Source organism: Pristiophorus japonicus, chromosome 9, assembly GCF_044704955.1.
Source record: "Pristiophorus japonicus isolate sPriJap1 chromosome 9, sPriJap1.hap1, whole genome shotgun sequence".
NCBI lineage: Eukaryota > Metazoa > Chordata > Chondrichthyes > Pristiophoridae > Pristiophorus > Pristiophorus japonicus.
The window spans coordinates 210,769,890-210,787,201 of NC_091985.1; the positions used below are offsets into that span (position 1 = coordinate 210,769,890).

The 17,312-nt window shown below is 45.8% G+C and overlaps 1 long non-coding RNA gene across 3 annotated transcripts; it reads left to right on the forward strand.

Moving 5' to 3' along the window:
• The first annotated feature begins 172 nt into the window (after positions 1 to 172).
• On the forward strand, positions 173 to 8,676 carry LOC139273611 (uncharacterized). Of its 3 annotated transcripts, none has more exons than XR_011595248.1 (3): positions 173 to 261; positions 1,010 to 1,175; positions 7,797 to 8,676. It is a non-coding gene; the product is annotated as an uncharacterized lncRNA (long non-coding RNA). The 3 variants fall into 3 exon arrangements; XR_011595249.1 differs by lacking the exon at positions 173 to 261 and adding an exon at positions 701 to 856 and having other exon boundaries at positions 7,503 to 8,676; XR_011595247.1 differs by lacking the exon at positions 173 to 261 and adding an exon at positions 712 to 856.
• The last annotated feature ends 8,636 nt before the right edge of the window (positions 8,677 to 17,312 follow it).

Genomic DNA, 17,312 nt, shown 5'->3' on the forward strand with positions numbered 1-17,312 from the left:
CCTTCATCACAGTGGGCGGGGCTCTGCGGTGCTGCCGGCTCCTATTAGTGAGAGTGGTTGGCAATCCGTTTCGTGCAGCCAATAGACGGCCGGGAATTCGCTGAAGGTCATTAATTTATGCAGGAAGTCGCCCTGTCGCCGCAGTGCGCATGCTCGGTGCAGTCCTCCCCACCCCCAATCTCCGGATGCCGCGCAGTTTGCTGGAACCAGCAGTTGGACAATGTAGGGAGGAACCGGGGGCAGAAGGGAACCGGACTGATGGTGGGCGGCTGGGGCTGGGGAGCGTGCGGTGAATCTATGAGGGAAAACACCGAACTGAACACACAGCCCCGGAGCTCAGGGTTTGGGGACATGCGGGAGATAGACTGAAACTTCCAGTGAGCTCAGACAGTGTAACCCGGGGCGTGGGCCCAGTGAGATCAGACAGTGTGTAACCCGGGGGCCCAGTGAGATCAGACAGTGTGTAACCCGGTGGCCCAGTGAGATCAGACAGTGTGTAACCCGGGGGCCCAGTGAGATCAGACAGTGTGTAACCCGGGGGCCCAGTGAGATCAGACAGTGTGTAACCCGGGGGGCCAGTGAGATCAGACACTGTGTAACCCGGGGGCCCAGTGAGATCAGACAGTGTGTAACCCGGGGGGCCAGTGAGATCAGACAGTGTGTAACCCGGGGGCCCAGTGAGATCAGACAGTGTGTAACCCGGGGGCCCAGTGAGATCAGACAGTGTGTAACCCGGGGGCCCAGTGAGATCAGACAGTGTGTAACCTGGGGGCCCAGTGAGATCAGACAGCGTATAACCCGGGGGCCCAGTGAGATCAGACAGTGTGTAACCCGGGGAAAATTCTGGTGATTTTCTGTAAGTCCAGATGGGCGGGACAGGAATCTTGAGGAATAGGATAAAATCAAACAGAAATACTGGACATATACTTTTCTGAAACATTGGAAAAACACTTTACATTCCACTTCACAACATTAATATTCTTCTAATTTTCTGCCCTGCCATAATTAGATCTCCCGGTGAATGGCGGAGTGATTGAGAAAGTTCCACAGCTGGAAGGAAACAGGGATTGTGGACTGAGGAACAACAGCAGGTGAACCAGCACAGGATTGTGAGATCACCAACCAGGGAGCCCCTTCCGATTGAAAGTGCTTCAATAGATCGACTGGGGAGAAAGGTAAGAGAAATGCCATTTACTCAGATACACACCGGTCCTGTAGACAGTACACACAGGTTATAAGGTTGTGAATGTTTAAAAATGTATAGAGACATTGAAGTTGAGAACGTGGGAATTGTATAGGGACAGTATAAGCTAACAAACAATTCATGGAGGAATAGCCATGACATCTCACACTCGAGACTGCGAAATGTTACAACACTAACACATATTGAAACAAAACCCACAGCTTGCAGAAAAACCTCAAGGTCTTATTAAATCATGTTATTAACCCCTGAAACATTGACAGAAGGTCTTTGTTTAAAATCGGACCATGCTTGGGTCGGCTTATGAGTGGACAAAGGGAAGGAGGGATCAAAAGAGATGGGCTGAGCTGGGATGTCACTCTAGCCCTATCTTGTTATCTTTTGCCGAAAATGTATAACCATCGTGCCTTGACAATGTAACGTCACTTATCCGTAGGGAGTGTGTACGCTCGATCGAGAATGTATATCCTCTGTCTGATAAGTCTTGCCGGCCGGTAAAATAAAGACTGCTTTGTTCAAAGCACAAGAGGTATTCGACTCAGTAATTTTACTGAACCAGATTGAGAGAAAAGAATCTACATTTACATTTGGTGTCAGAAGTGGGATCTCAACGGATGACTGCCGAAAACTTGCGAATTAAGAGCCAGACTAGCCTTGGACGAGACGAGGGGAAAGTGGCCACTGGAGTGAGTATGATTTCAATACTGCTCCAGTTTCCCCCGGTTTCAAAAGTCTGAGGAAAGTTTAGCCACTCGCTGGTTCTCAGGTAGTGTCTGAACGAGATCCAGGACAATCTGGTGAATACCTTTCAAACTTAGAATAGGGATAGAGATAGGGAAATTGCGCGATGACGCAAACCAAGCGGCAATTTGGAAAGATAGGTTATAGTTAGAGCTAGATAGGGATAGATGATCAATCATGGATCCAAAAATTAATAGGAAAGAAAAGAGACTCTTGTGAACGTCTGTTTAAATGAGAAATGCTTCTGTGATTTTTACTGTGTAAAAAAAAAAAGCCGGGGAGTTGCGGTTTGTTTTATCTCAAACAGAATGAAAGTTTTGTTAACCCTTCGTAGTGTTGTCCTGTATGTGGGAAGTTTAAGAGTGTGAACCTTATTGCATTACGTATATTCGGATGATAAGTTACGGAGCCAGGAAATGCACAAAGGATAGCTTTGTTAAAAAAAAAGAAAAAATTACATGGTCCCGGTGGTTTAAAAAAAAAGGATTTAACATGCTCACTTACTTGTCGAAAGAAAACATTCAGAGAAGGCACAGCAAAACAACTGAGATGGATTCAAAAGGATTAAAAAATATATATTATATTAAATAACACGACCTTGAGGCTGGAACAATTGAGATAACGAAAAGCAGTTCACAGCCTACGTGCCAGACTTCTCTCTAGTTATGGAAAAGAAAAAAAAGTAAAGTACTAAATAGGTGCTAAAAAAAAAATGTTCTGAGATTTTAAATTATGAGAAAAATTCCACTGCAGTCTAAAAGAAAATAAATCACTCCTGTCCAGTTGGCAGAAAAATTCCATTAAATTAGGGCTTTCATTGACTGATTGGATTTAAACTGCGCAGTGACGCGAAAGGATAGGGAAATTTGGAGATTAAAAGAAATTAAATAAGGCTCATAAGAAATCAAATTTAGAAAATTAGGCTCACAGGGAATTAAATAGAGGATAGGTGTTCAATTCAGGTATGACGTCGACCTTGTATATCACTTGGCCGTCTAGGCACTGATTGAATTTAATCACGCAGCAACTCGGAAGGTAGGGCCGACGCGCAGCGACGCGAGACGTGCAGCGGCGCGAGCGTGCGGCCGAGTGGAGGGCTGACGCTAACGCGTGGTGACGCAGACGCGCAGCGGCGCTAACGCGTGGTGACGCGAGACGTGCAGCGGCGCGAGCGTGCGTCCGAGTGGAGGGCTGACGCAGACGCGCAGCGGCGTTAACGCGTGGTGACGCGAGACGTGGGCCGACGCGAACGCGCAGCAACGCGAACCACGAAATATCAAGTCAGTGCTGATTTTCTAAGTCCATTTATTGTAAGTTTGTTAAGTCTGTTTACTTTAAGTTGGAATCGCGCGGCGACGCGAGCCACGGGGCAACGCGGCTTTGTTAGTTTAGTAAGTTTGTTAAGTCCGTTTACTTTCAGTTGGAATCGCGCGGCGACGCGGCTTTGTGTTAGTTTAGTAAGTTTGTTAAGTCTGTTTCAAGTTGGAATTGCGGGGCGACGCGGCTTTGTGTTAGTTTAGTAAGTTTATTAAGTCTGTTTCAAGTTGGAATCGCGCGGCGACGCGAGCCGTGGGGCGACGCGGCTTTGTGTTAGTTTAGTAAGTTTGTTAAGTCTGTTTCAAGTTGGAATCGCGCGGCAACGCGAGCTGTGGGGCGACACGGCTTTGTGTTAGTTTAGTAAGTTTGTTAAGTCTGTTTACTTCAAGTTTGAATCGCGTGACGACGCGAGCCGCGGGGCGACATGGCTTTGCGTTAGTTTTGGTAAAGTCTGTTTGTTTTAAGTTTGTTTAAATCGCACGACTACGTGAACGCGTAACGACACGGTAATACGAGGGACAGCGTGAAAATGGGTGATCAGCTGGATAAAACAACGGATGTGGGTAGTCTGCTACAAAAGTTATGTGAGGAATTCCCTGAAAGAGCTGAAGACTTTAGAAAATTATCAGGAGCCCTGAACAAATTATTAGGAGATGACCAGTGGTCTCTAGGTGGCACTAGAAGCGTAGAGGTAGTAAAAAAAAAAGCACAGGGATTGTAAAAAAAAATTTTAAAGATGCATCACTTCTGTCAAGTTGGCAAATAAATGCTATTAAATTAGGACTTTCATTGACAGAGGGAACACATGTTAAAACTGTAGACGTCTTAAAAAAGAATGTGCACACGAGAAATTACTAAGTGATCCTCTGGGACCTCTGAGAAAGGTATTGACCGACTACGTAGTAAAATGGCTGGCTTTGTGTTAACCGAGGCTGATGATGAAATTGATGAGTGGTCACTGACTCAGCGCCCAACGGCGCCTCCCGCACCCCCTGGCCCCTTGCTCCAGTCCTCTTCCCAATACCCTCCACCTTACACTCCGGCGAGAGGAGTTAAAAATAACCCCATACCACCAAAGCAACAAACCCAAACTGACTCCTCATCCTCTGATAGCGATTCGGATCCCCAGTTCACAAGCAATATAGCCGAAAGGACCAGATCTCACACTCGAAAGGGAAGAACTATATCTCACTCACAGACAGTCCCGTAAATCTTCTAGTCACTCTACCAGTCCAAGTTGTGAAAGACATAGCAAACACCCCCGCCGATCGAGACGCAGAACTGTCAAGCAGTCAGACAGCTCCGAAACATCCTCCGACCTAGGAATGATTTCCAAGATCCCAAAGTCCCAACACCAATTCCCTGTCAGACCAATGCCAAACCCTGATGCACAACAAGCTGCAGACCACCCACTATAGACAAATGGAAAGGGCAGTTAGATATTATTGGCAGGAAAAGAAAAGGAGGGGGGAGGTGCGCCCCCAACCCGGGTCAAGACTGAATATGTGACTAGAAAGGAAGAGCCATCTCGGGAGGAAGGATCAATAGAACCGCAGTGTTGCATACAGGATTGGATGGATAAGCAAGGATACGGTTATACTAAACAACCAAACGGCCCGAGCCCTGCTAATAAACCTCCCTATTGTCCCCGGCATGGTATGGGAAGAGGCCGGGACTGGGTAAGAGGAATTGACTGTTTTAATTGTGGGCAGGAAGGACATTGGAATAAAAATTGCCCCTACCGTCAGCATGGAAAAGGAAGAGGAGGAAGAGGAGGGGGGCGAGGAGGATCTTACACTAACTTCTCCCAGAACAACCCCTTTGGTCAATTGTCCCCCGATTGACTACGCAGCTTGATTGTGCAGGGATCCTCCCCGGACGACAAACCAATGATATTGTTAAAAATTCTGAATGAGTGGCAACCCTTTTTGATAGATACGGGAGCCTTCATGTCTTCTGTACAATCAAAGCTTAAACACCCTGCCTCTACTGAAACACAGGAACTTTCAGGATTCCTGGGACAAATCTCGACATTCCCAGTGTCAGAACCGGTTAAAATGGGTTACCAGGAAGAATCGGTGGAACATCGAGTTGTTATCACAACCAATCTGGACTGTAACTTGATGGCTAGAGACCTCCTCTGCAAATTCCAGTTGCATTTGGGGTGTGGAGATGATGGGATTATTGTAAAACAGGGAACCCTTAAGCGGCAGTATTATACCACTAGAACCCCTCAGTGGTGGTCTCTGGACCTGCCGCAGTCACCCTATCACGTGACCCTAGCATACGATCCCAATGGAAAGAATCAGGACCTGCAGAACTTTTATCAGGATCACGAAGGGGAAGTGAAGGAAATTCTATTAAGGGCTAGAGTGACTGGACCGGAAGGGAAGGCAGATTTTGTGGAAATGGACAGCCCCCAACGGTGGCACCACATATTACTCGTGAAGTCTTACCTCCCCAACACGCTAAAGATTTGGGAGTTATGGTGCGCCAGGCTATAGACGAGGCTGACCCTACCAGCCGGGATGTGCAAATTCCACGGGGACCCCGAGAAGGTCTTAACGACTCTGCAGCATCATACTGGCTCTGACATACCTGACTATGTGGATCCTCATGTGTGGACAGAGGACCCCTCCCAAGTGGGTTATCACAGGCAATACCGAGTATCCACCGAACTTTGGAGGCTAGCCGAGTCGAACCAATTTGCCAGTTTCCAGTCCCTAGCACGGCTAAACAAATGCAACAGTGTTTGCAGATGATCAAATACTGCAGATCCTGGATCCCTAATGTTGCCCTGATGACTAAGCACCTCACCCCGTATACAAATAAGTAAGGCAGCTTTGAAATAGAAACCGTAGACGTCCAAGCCTTTAAGGAACTAAAGACAGCCTTGCTGCAAGCTCCGGCTTTGGGCCGGCCCCTCTATGACCGGCCCTTTCAACTGTATTGTACAATTCTGAAAGACTGTGCTATCGTTGTCTTAACACATCTCACTCCGTAGCTGCCCTCCTGGGCCAACTGCAGACTCAACACCTTACCATGGCCAGGCAAAGCAGATATGAGATCTACTTACTAAACAATCCTAAGCTGACCTTTCGGCACTGTACTGCAATTAATCCGGCCTGTTTTCTTACTGAGCCACCCCAAGATGAGGAAGAACCCAGTCATGATTGTTTATCTTTAATTTAAGAGGCCACATCAGTCAGGGAAGATTTTGTTGATGTACCAATTGAAGATCCAGACTGTATTATGTATGTTGACGGAATTAATCCAGAAGGTACACGAATCTCAGGATACGCCATAGTAAACCAGGAGAATCAGGTCTTGGAATCTGCCGCTTTTGAAACTGCCTATACCGACTCTAGGTATGCCTTTGGGGTGGCCCATGATTTCGGACAATTATAGAAAAATAGGGGATTCCTAACCTCACAGGGGAATGAGATATCTCATAAACAGCTAGTATCTGATTTGTTGCAAGCCCTCATGTTCCCCAAACGCACTGCCATTGTCAAATGTACCGCCCACACTACCGGAAATTCTCTGGTTGATATAGGGAATCGTTGTGCTGACCAAGAGGCCAAACAGGCCTCTCGTGACCAACAGATGGTAGTGCCCAAAATTATGAGTCAGACTAAAAATCCTGCGAAGGATAAGTTAGCCTCGGAAAAAACCAATGCCAACCATCCAAGATGTTATAAAAGCACAGGAGGACGCTCCTGAAAAAGATAAACTGTTGTGGAAATATTATGCATGTACTTATGACAATGTTTCGAAACTCTGGACCACTCCCGCGGAACAGACTTGCATGTCTGACAAGTTGGCTCTATGGGTTATTGAATGTATGCATTTTGCTACTCATTGTGGAGCAAGGACCACGAGTGACACACTTTTGGCTACTTGGTGGCACCCTAGACTCCAGGCGCTCACCCAGAACATCAGTAGTCGTTGCCTGGTTTGCCAGCAACATAATCCAGGGAAGGGAGTCCCCTGTGATTGGGGTAAAACGCCCCTACCCGAAGGTCCCTTTGAGACATTTCAGTTGGACTACATTGAGTTGCAAAAAGTTCAGTGTTACAAATATGTGTTAGCAATAGTAGATGTGTTTAGCAGATGAATTGAAGCCTACCCTACCCTGGACAATAAGGCTCAAACTGTTGTTAAGGTGTTAATGAGGGAAATTGTTCCTAGATAAGGTATCTCAGCTCGACTGATGACCACCTATGTTCTTTCTCTGACTCAGGCTCTGCGACTAGTTCACAACCAGGTTCAAGATGCTCACCTCGACCTCCCAGTTTTACCCGAATTGTCCCTCATGGCACCAGGGAAGTATGGATTCGGAAGGGATTAGAGCCACAATGGGAGAGGCCTTTTCAGGTGTTACTCACTACCCCCACTGCAGCCAAGGTTGAGGGGAAAAGTGCCTGGGTTCACCTGCACCACTACAAGCTCACCACCCCCTAACGAACCTATTTTGCTGGTTATTCTAATTCCTGTTCTATTTTGCTGGTTATTCTAATTCCTGTTTCTGTTCCAGACTTCCTCTTCTCCATAGCTGAACAAGGCCGTTGGCATCCTAATTGGAACGTGGACCAGTTTGAACTTTTACCCGTAGTGATAGACAGCCAGCTACACCGACGGTGACCTGAGAAGAGAGACGGGAAAACTGAACTCTTTTAATCAGCAAAATAATTGGACTATTTATCTGAATCCTGAGCCATAAGATGAAACTGTCTGTATGCCACAGTCTGTATAATAGTGTTGATATATGACAGTTTCGGCGCATGGGAGGGGAGACAGAGACGAGAGCTACATGTCTTATGTTTATGCGCAAAATGGGAACTTTTCTGGATGTTGGGTGTGTTCACATTCCCTATACATTTTACTCCTAGAATGATCCTAAGTGTTATCATGGAATGATAAAAGGGGGGAATGTGAATGTTTAAAAATGTATAGAGACATTGAAGTTGAGAACGTGGGAATTGTATAGGGACAGTATAAGCTAACAAACAATTCATGGAGGAATAGCCATGACATCTCAGATTCGAGACTGCGAAATGTTACAACACTAACACATATTGAAACAAAACCCACAGCTTGCAGAAAAACCTCAAGGTCTTATTAAATCATGTTATTAACCTGAAACATTGACAGAAGGTCTTTGTTTAAAATCGGACCATGCTTGGGTCGGCTTATGAGTGGACAAAGGGAAGGAGGGATCAAAAGAGATGGGCTGAGCTGGGATGTCACTCTAGCCCTATCTTGTTATCTTTTGCCGAAAATGTATAACCATCGTGCCTTGACAATGTAACGTCACTTATCCGTAGGGAGTGTGTACGCTCGATCGAGAATGTATATCCTCTGTCTGATAAGTCTTGCCGGCCGGTAAAATAAAGACTGCTTTGTTCAAAGCACAAGAGGTATTTGACTCAGTAATTTTTCTGAACCAGATTGAGAGAAAAGAATCTACATTTACAGGAAATGAGACTGGGAGAGTCTGATCACCGAGCACAATTATCCAGCATGAGGCCGTGCAATGGGATGTGAAGTGAGATCACTTTCTGTCTCTAAACACAGTCACAGTGAATCTTGTGTGTGTTTTAGAGTAAAGGGCTTTGATCTAAGAGGTGACTCCAGTTTGAGGCAGAGCCCAGCAAATGGACCTGTCTCTGTACATTCGGTGGGGCTGAACTCACACCGACACCATCAGATCTCAATGTTCAAATATTTCCCATCTGGTGAGAAAGCCAATGGAAAGATTGAACCGGAAGCATCATAGTCAATTCATTGATCACGATGCACAAACCAATCTGAAATACCAGCACGGCTTAATATCGACAGAATCAATTATTCAATCATGAATATTTGGAATTAACAGAAAATATATTGATAAGTACTACTCTTGAAGCATTGATCACTCGAGATATGTAGTATTCGAATAAACAAACACAGATATGGAGAGTTGCAATTTATTGATTGGCATCGTACTTGACCCTGAGATGAGCTTCCGAACCCATATTCCCTCAATCACCAAGTACGTTTACTTCCAGCTCCATAACATCGCCGGTCTCTGCCCCTTCCTCAGCTCATCTGCTCAAACCCTCATCCATGTCTCTGTTACCACTACATTGGACTATTCCATTGCTCTCCTGATCGGCCTCACACCTCGCAAGCTTAAGCTTATCAAAAACAATCCTTACTCAAGAACACAAATAGCAGCAGGTGTAGGCTATAAGATCTCTATTTGATAGAGAATTTCAAAGATTCACAACTCTTAAGTGAAGAAATATCTCATCTCAGTCTTAAATGGCCAATCTCTTATCCTAATACTAGGACCCCTAGCTCTAGACTATCCAGCCTGTGTCAATTCTATGTTTCAATGATATCACCTTCCATTCTTCGAAACTCCAGAGAATATAGGCCTATTCGAATCAATCTGTCCTCAGCCCCCTCATCCCAACTTGTACCAATTTCCATTCACCCATCACCCCTGTGCTCACTGAACTACATTGGCTCCTGCTCCATCGATTTCAAAATGCTCATCCTTGTTTTGAAATCCGTCCAGGATCTTGCCCCTCCCGATTGCTGTAACCTCCTCCAGCCCTACAACCCTCAGAGATCTTTGCATTCCTCCAACTCTGGCCTCTTGAGCAGCCCCAATTTTCATCCCTCCAATATTGGTGGCCATACCTTCAGCTGCTGAGACCATAAGCTCTGGAATTCCCTCCTTAAACTTCTCCAGCTTCAAAATACTCCTTAATACCTATCCTTTTGAACAAGCTTTTAATCCTGTGCTAATATTTCGTTACGTGACTGGGTGTCAAATTCTGTTTGCTAACAGTCCTGTGAAGTGCCTTGGGACATTTTACTATGTTTAAGATGTGATATAAATGCAATTTGTTGCTGATAACTGAAGATATTTTAAATTGTAATATAACGAAACTACAGGCATGGGAAATTGCAATAGATTGATAACTGCAGAGGAAGAGGATTGTTTTGTATTGCTAACAGCGTAAATTATTTTAACGTGAGGTGGCCCTTGCACATTAGCTACCACACGGTCTTGGCAAAGCAAGGTCTTGGTCCAATGGCAAGGGGATCCAAGACGACTGGACACCAGGCTCTGCTTCATGATTCCTCTGGCACTGACTCTCACTGGGGTACAGTTTCCTCTGGCACTGACTCTCACTGGGGTACAGTTTCCTCTGGCACTGACTCTTACTGGGGTACAGTTTCCTCTGGCACTAACTCACTGGGGTACAGTTTCCTCTGGCACTGACTCTCACTGGAGTACAGTTTCCTCTGGCACTGACTCTCACTGGGGTACAGTTTCCTCTGGCACTGATTCTCACTGGAATACAGTTTCCTCTGGCACTGACTCTCAATGGGATACAGTTTCCTCTGGCACTGACTCTCACTGGGGTACAGTTTCCTCTGGCACTGACTCTCACTGGGATACAGTTTCCTCTGGCACTGACTCTCACTGGGATGCAGTTTCCTCTGACACAGATTACTGTGTATCTAATTCGTGCTGTCACTGCCCTGGGAGTGCTTGATGGGACAGTATAAAGGGAGCTTCGCTCTTTACTGAACCCGTGTTGTACCTGTCCTGTGATTGTTTGTTGGGACAGTATAGAGGGAGCTTTGCTCTATCTAACCCGTGCTTTGCCTGCCCTGTGAGCTTTGATGGGTCGCTGTAGGGGAAGCTTTTCTCTGAATCTAACCTGTATTCTACCTGCCCGAGTTGTATCTGATGGGACAGTGTAGAGAGAGGTTTACTCTGTATCTCATCATAATCATTGGCAGGCCCTTGAAACATAGAAAATAGGTGCAGGAGTAGGCCATTCGGCCCTTCGAGCCTGCACCACCATTCAATATGATCATGGCTGATCATGCAACTTCAGTACCCCATTCCTGCTTTCTCTCCATGCCCCTTGATCTCTGTAGCCATAAGGGTCACATCTAACTCCCTTTTGAATATATCTAACGAACTGGCTTCAACAACTTTTTGTGGTGGAGAATTCCACAGGTTCACAATTCACTGAGTGAAGAAGTTCCTCCTCATCTCGGTCCTAAATGGCTTATCCTTCGACTGTGACCCCTGGTTCTGGACTTCTCCAACATCGGGAACATTCTTCTTGCATCTAATCTGTCCAATCCTATTAGAATGTTATATTTTTCTGTGAGATCCCCTCTCATTCTTCTAAATTCCAGTGAATATAAGCCTAGTCGATCCCGTCTTTCTTCATATGTCAGTCCTGCCATCCCGGGAATCAGTCTGGTGAACCTTCACTGCACTCCCTCAAGAGCAAGAATGTCTTTCCTCAGATTAGGATACCAAAACTGTACACAATATTCAAGGTGTTGCCTCACCAAGGCCCTGTACAACTGCAATAAGGCCTCCCTGCTTCTATACTCAAATCCTCTCGCTATGAAGGCCAACATGCCATTTACCTTTTTCACCGCCTGCTGTGCTTGTATGCCACCTTTCAATGACTGATGTACCATGACACCCAGGTCTCGTTGCACCTTCCCTTTTCCTAATCTGTTACCATTCAGATAATATTCTGCCTTCCTGTTTTTGCCACCAAAGTGGATAACCTCACATTTGTCTACATTATACTGCAATCTGCCATGCATTTGCCCACTCACCTAACCTGTCCAAGTCACCCTGCAGCCTCATAGCGTCCTCCTCACAGCTCACACTGCCACCCAGCTTAGTGTCATCTGCAAACGAGGATGGCTTGCTTCCATGACAAAAAAGGATGAGTTCACAGGTTTTTCAATGAAGGACCTAATATTCCAGGTCCTGAACTACATCCTGAAGGGTGGAAGATGCCTGTGTGTGGCTTTTTTTAACGTATGGTGGCCGTTGCACGCCAGCCACCACATGGGAAACTCTGTATCTAATCTGCTGTGCCTGTCCTGGCATTGTTTGATGGGATAATATAGAGGGAGTTTTACTCTGTATTTAACCCAAGCTGTACCTGCCCTGGGAGTGTCTGATAGGACAGTGTAGATGGAGGTTTACTCTGTATCTAACCTGTACTGTAACTGCCTTGGGAGTGTTTGACGGGACAGTATAAATTGGGCTTTATGCTGTATCTAATGTGTACTGTACCCGCCTTGGAAGTTTTTGATGGGACAGTGTAGAAGGAACTTTACGCTGTATCCAATCTGTGCTATACCAGTCCTGTGAGTGTTTGATGGGACAGTGTAGAGGGAGCTTTACTCTGTATCTAACCTGTGCTGTACCTGCCCTGCGAGTGTTTGAATAGACAGTGTAGAGGGAGCTTTGCTGTATATCTAACCATTACTGTACCTGCTCTGGGAGTGTTTTTGGGACAGTGAAGAGAGAGCTTTACTCTGCACCTAACCCATGCTGTACCTGCACTGGGAGTGTTTGATGGGATAATGTAGAGAGAGGTTTACTGTGTATCTAACCTGTGCTAACCTAGCAAGTTGTGAGGAGGACGCAAAGAATCTACAAATGAATATAGATAGGCTAAGTGAGTGGGCAAAGCTTTGGCAGATGGAGTATAATGTGGGAAAATGTGAGGGTATCCATGTTAGTAGGAGTAATGAAAAAGCAAATTATTATTTAAATTGTGAGAGATTACAAAATGCGGTGGTACAATGGGGGTCCTTGTACATGAAACACAAACATTTAGCATGCAGTTACTGCAATTAATTAGGAAGGCAAATGGAATGTTGGTCTTTATTGCAAGGGGGATGGAGTATAAAAGTAGGGAAGTCCTGCTGCAACTGTACATGGCGTTGGTAAGACCATAACTGGAGTACTGCGTACAGTTTTGGTCTCCTTATTTCAGGAAGGATATACTTGCACTGGAGGCAGTTCAGAGAAGGTTCACGAGGTTGATTGCTGAGATGAAGGGGTTGTCATTATGAGAAAGGTTGAGCAGGTTGGGACTGTACTCATTGGAGTTTAGAAAACGCAGAGGTGATCTTATTGAAACGTATAAGATTGTGAGGGGGCTTGATAGGGTAGATACAGAGAGGATGTTTCCCCACGTGGGGGAATCTAACACTAGGGGGCATAGTTTCAGAATAAGGGGTCGGTCATTTAAAAGGGAAATGAGGAGGGATTTCTTCTCTGAGGGTTGTGAATCTTTGGAATTCGTTACCTTAGAGAGCTGTGGGGGCTGGGTCATTGAATGTATTTAACATGGGGATAGACAGATTTTTGAAAGATAAGGATTATGGGGAGTGGGCGGGGAAGTGGAGTTAAGGCCTGGATTTGATCAGCCATGATCTTATTGAATGGCGGAGCAGGCTCGAGGGGCCAAATGGCCTACTCTGCTCCTATTTCTTATGTTCCATACCTGCCCTTGGAGTATTTGATGGGATAGTGTAGAGGGAGACTTACTCTGTATCTAACCCATGCTGTACCTGCCCTGGGAAGAGTTTAATTGGACAATGTACAAAGAGCTTTATGCTGTATCTAATCAGTGCTGTACCTGCCCTGGTAGTGTCTGATGGGACAGTGTAAAGAGAACTTTACTCTCTGCATAACCCGTGCTGTACCTGCCTTGTAAGTGATTGATGGGACACTGCAGAGGGAGCTTTGCTCTGTATCTAACCCATGCTCTACCTACCCTGTGAGCTTTGATGGGTTGGTGTAGGGGGAGCTTTCCTCTGTGTCTAACTCGTACTCTACCTGCCCTAGTTGTGTTTGATGGGACAGTGTAGAGGGAGCTTTAGGCTGTATATAATCCGTGCTGTACCTATCCTGGGAGTGTTTGTTGGGACAGTGTAGAATGAGGTTTACTCTGTATCTAACCCGTGCTTTATCTGCCCTGTGAGTGTTTGATGGGACATTGTAGAGGGAGATTTACTCTGTATCCAACCAGTACTGTACCTGCCCTTGGGAGTGTCTGACGGGACAATATAGAGGGAGGTTTATTCTATTTAATCCGTGCTGTACCTGCCCTGCAAATTTTTGGTGGGACAGTGTAGACGAAGCCTTACTCTGTTTCTGACCTGTGCTGTACCTGCTCTGGGAGTGTTTGATGGGACAGTGTAGAGGGAACTATACTCTGTATCTGACCCATGCTATACATGCCCTGCGAGTGTTTGATGGGACAGTGTAGATAGAGGTTTATTCTGTATCTAACACAGGCTTTACCTGCCTGGCATTGTTTGATGGGACAGTGTAGAGGGAGCTTTAATCGGTACCTAACCCGTGCTGTAGCCGCCCTGAGAGTATTTGATGTGACAGTGTAGAGGCAACTTTACAATGTATCTAATCCATGCTGTACCTGTCCTGGGCGTGTTTGATGGGCTAATGTAGACAGAGATTTGCCGTGTACTGAACCTGTGCTAACCTAGGAAGTTGTGAGAAGGACACAAAGAATCTACAAAGGGATATAGATGGGCTAAATGAGTGGGCAAAAAATTGGCAGATGGAGTATAATGTGGGAAAATGTGAGGTTATCCACTTTGGTAGGAAAAATAAAAAAGCAAATTATTATTTAAATGGGGAGAGATTACAAAATGCGGTGGTACAGAGGGATCTGGGGGTCCTTGTACATTAAACACAAAAAGTTAGCATGCAGGTACAGCAAGTAATTAGGAACGCAAATGGAATGCTGTCCTTTAATGCAAGGGGGATGGAGTATAAAAGTAAGAAAGTCCTTCTACAACTGTACAGGTCGTTGGTAAGACCACACCTGGAGAACTGCGTGCAGTTTTGGTCTCCATATTTAAGGAGGGGTATACCTGCACTGGAGGCAGTTCAGAGAGGTTCACGAGGGGTTGATTACTGAGATGAAGGGATTGTCATATGAAGGAAGGTAAAGCAGGTTGGGCCTATACACATTGGAGTTTAGAAGACTTAGAGGTGATCTAATTGAAATGTATAACATTTTAAGGGGGCTTGACATTGTAGATGCAGAGAGGATGTTTCCCCTCTTGGGGGAATGTAGAACTAGGGGGCATAGTTTCAGAATAAGAGGTCACCTGTTTAAAACTGAAATGAGGAGGAATTTCTTATCTGAGTGTCATGAATTTTTGGAATTCTCTACCTCAGAGAGCTGTGAAGGCTGGGTCATTGAATGTACTTAAGGCGGGGATAGAGACATTTTTGAATGATAAGAGAGTCAAGGGTTATGGAGAGCGGGAGGGGAAGTGGAGTTGAGGCCAGGATCAGATCAGCCATGAGCTTATTGAATGGCGGAGCAGGCTCGAGGGGCCAAATGGCCTACTCCTGCTCCTATTTCTTATGTTCTGTATCCATCCTTTGAGGTTTTGATGGGACAGTGGAGAGAGAGATTTGCTATGTATCTAATCTGTGCTGTACCTGCCCTGGGAGTGTTTGATGGGACAGTGTCGAGGGAGCTTGACTCTCTGCCTAACCTATTGCTGTACCTGCCTTGTGAGTGTTTGATGGGACAGTGTAGTGGGAGCTTTCCGCTATATCTAATCCGCACTGTACCTGCCCTAGGAATGTTTGATGAGGCAGTTTAGAGGGAGATTTGTTCTGCATCTAACCCGTGCTGTACCTGCCCTGCCATTGTTTGATAGGGAAGTATAGAGGAAGCTTTACCCTCTGCCTAACCCATGCTTTACCTGCTCTTGGAATGTTTGTTGGCCGGTGTAGAGGGATTTTTACTTTGCATCTAACCTGTGCTGTGCCAGCCCTGGGAGTATTTGATAGGACAGTGTAGAGGGATTTTTACTTTGCATCTAACCTGTGCTGTGCCGGCCCTGGGAGTATTTGATAGGACAGTGTAGAGGGAGCTTTACTGTGTATTAAGACCTGAGGTTGCAAGCCATCAGGTCCAAGGGACTTTTCCACCTTTCGTCCCATTATTTTACTGAGCACTTTTTCTTTAGTGATTGCTTTAAGTTTCCCCCTCGCTATAGCCCCTTGATTATCTATTATTGGGGTGATTTTAGTGTCTTCTACCGTGAAGACTGATACAAAATATTTGTTCAAAGTCTCTGCCATTTCTGTGTTCCCCATTATTAATTCCCCAGTCTCATCCTCTAAGGACCAACATTTACTTTAGCTACCCTATCCTTTTTACATACCTGTAGAAGCTCTTTTTATATTGCTTGCTAGTTTACTCTCATAATCTATCTTCCCTTTCTTTATTATTTCTTAAGTCATCATTTGCTGTTTTTAAAAACATTTGCCAATGCTCTGGCCTCCCACTAACCTTGGCCACTTTGTATGCCATTGTTTTCAATTTGATCCCATCCTTTACTTCCTTCATTAACCGCGGATAGTTCCCTCATCGCTTAAAGTCTTTCCTTCTCACCAAAATATATTTGCTTGTGGCTCGGGTCGTAATCCAGAGATTATTGCCTTTGTGATTCTGCTTTTTAATTTAGACCCTAGCTGCTCAAAATCCTCAGCAGAACTCCTTTCTTGTTCTGCCTATGTCATTGGTACCTACGTGGACCACGACAACTGGATCTTCCCCCTCCCACTCCAATCCCTCTCCAGCCCAGAGGAGATGTCCTTAACCTTGGCACTTCGCAGGCATCACAGCCTTCAGGACTCACGCACTCGGCTGCAGAGAACAGTATCTATCTCTGAAACTATACTGTTCCTAACACTGCAACATTTCTTTTTACTCCCCCCACTTGAATGTCCTCCTGTACCACGGTGCTGTGGTCAGTTTGCTCATCCTCCCTGCAGTCCCTGCCCTCATCCAAACAGGGAGCAAAAATCTCGTACCTGTTGGACAATTGCAAGGACTGAGGCTCCTCCATCACTACCTCCTGGGTCCCCACAGCTGCCTCGCTCGTTGTCACACCCTCCTGTCCCTGACCATGGGCCAAAGTTGAATTGATGAATCTAAGGGGTGTGATGCCTCCTGGAACACAGAGTCCAGGTAACTCTCCCCCTCCCTGATGTGTCGCAGTGTCTGCAGCTCGGACTCCAGCTCATCAACGTGGAGCCGAAGTTCCTCGAGCAGCCAACACTTACTGCAGATGTGGTCACGTTGGACCTCAATGGGGTCAAACAGCTCCCACATGCAGCAGCAGTAACACATCGCCTGCCCTGCCATCTCGAATGTATTCA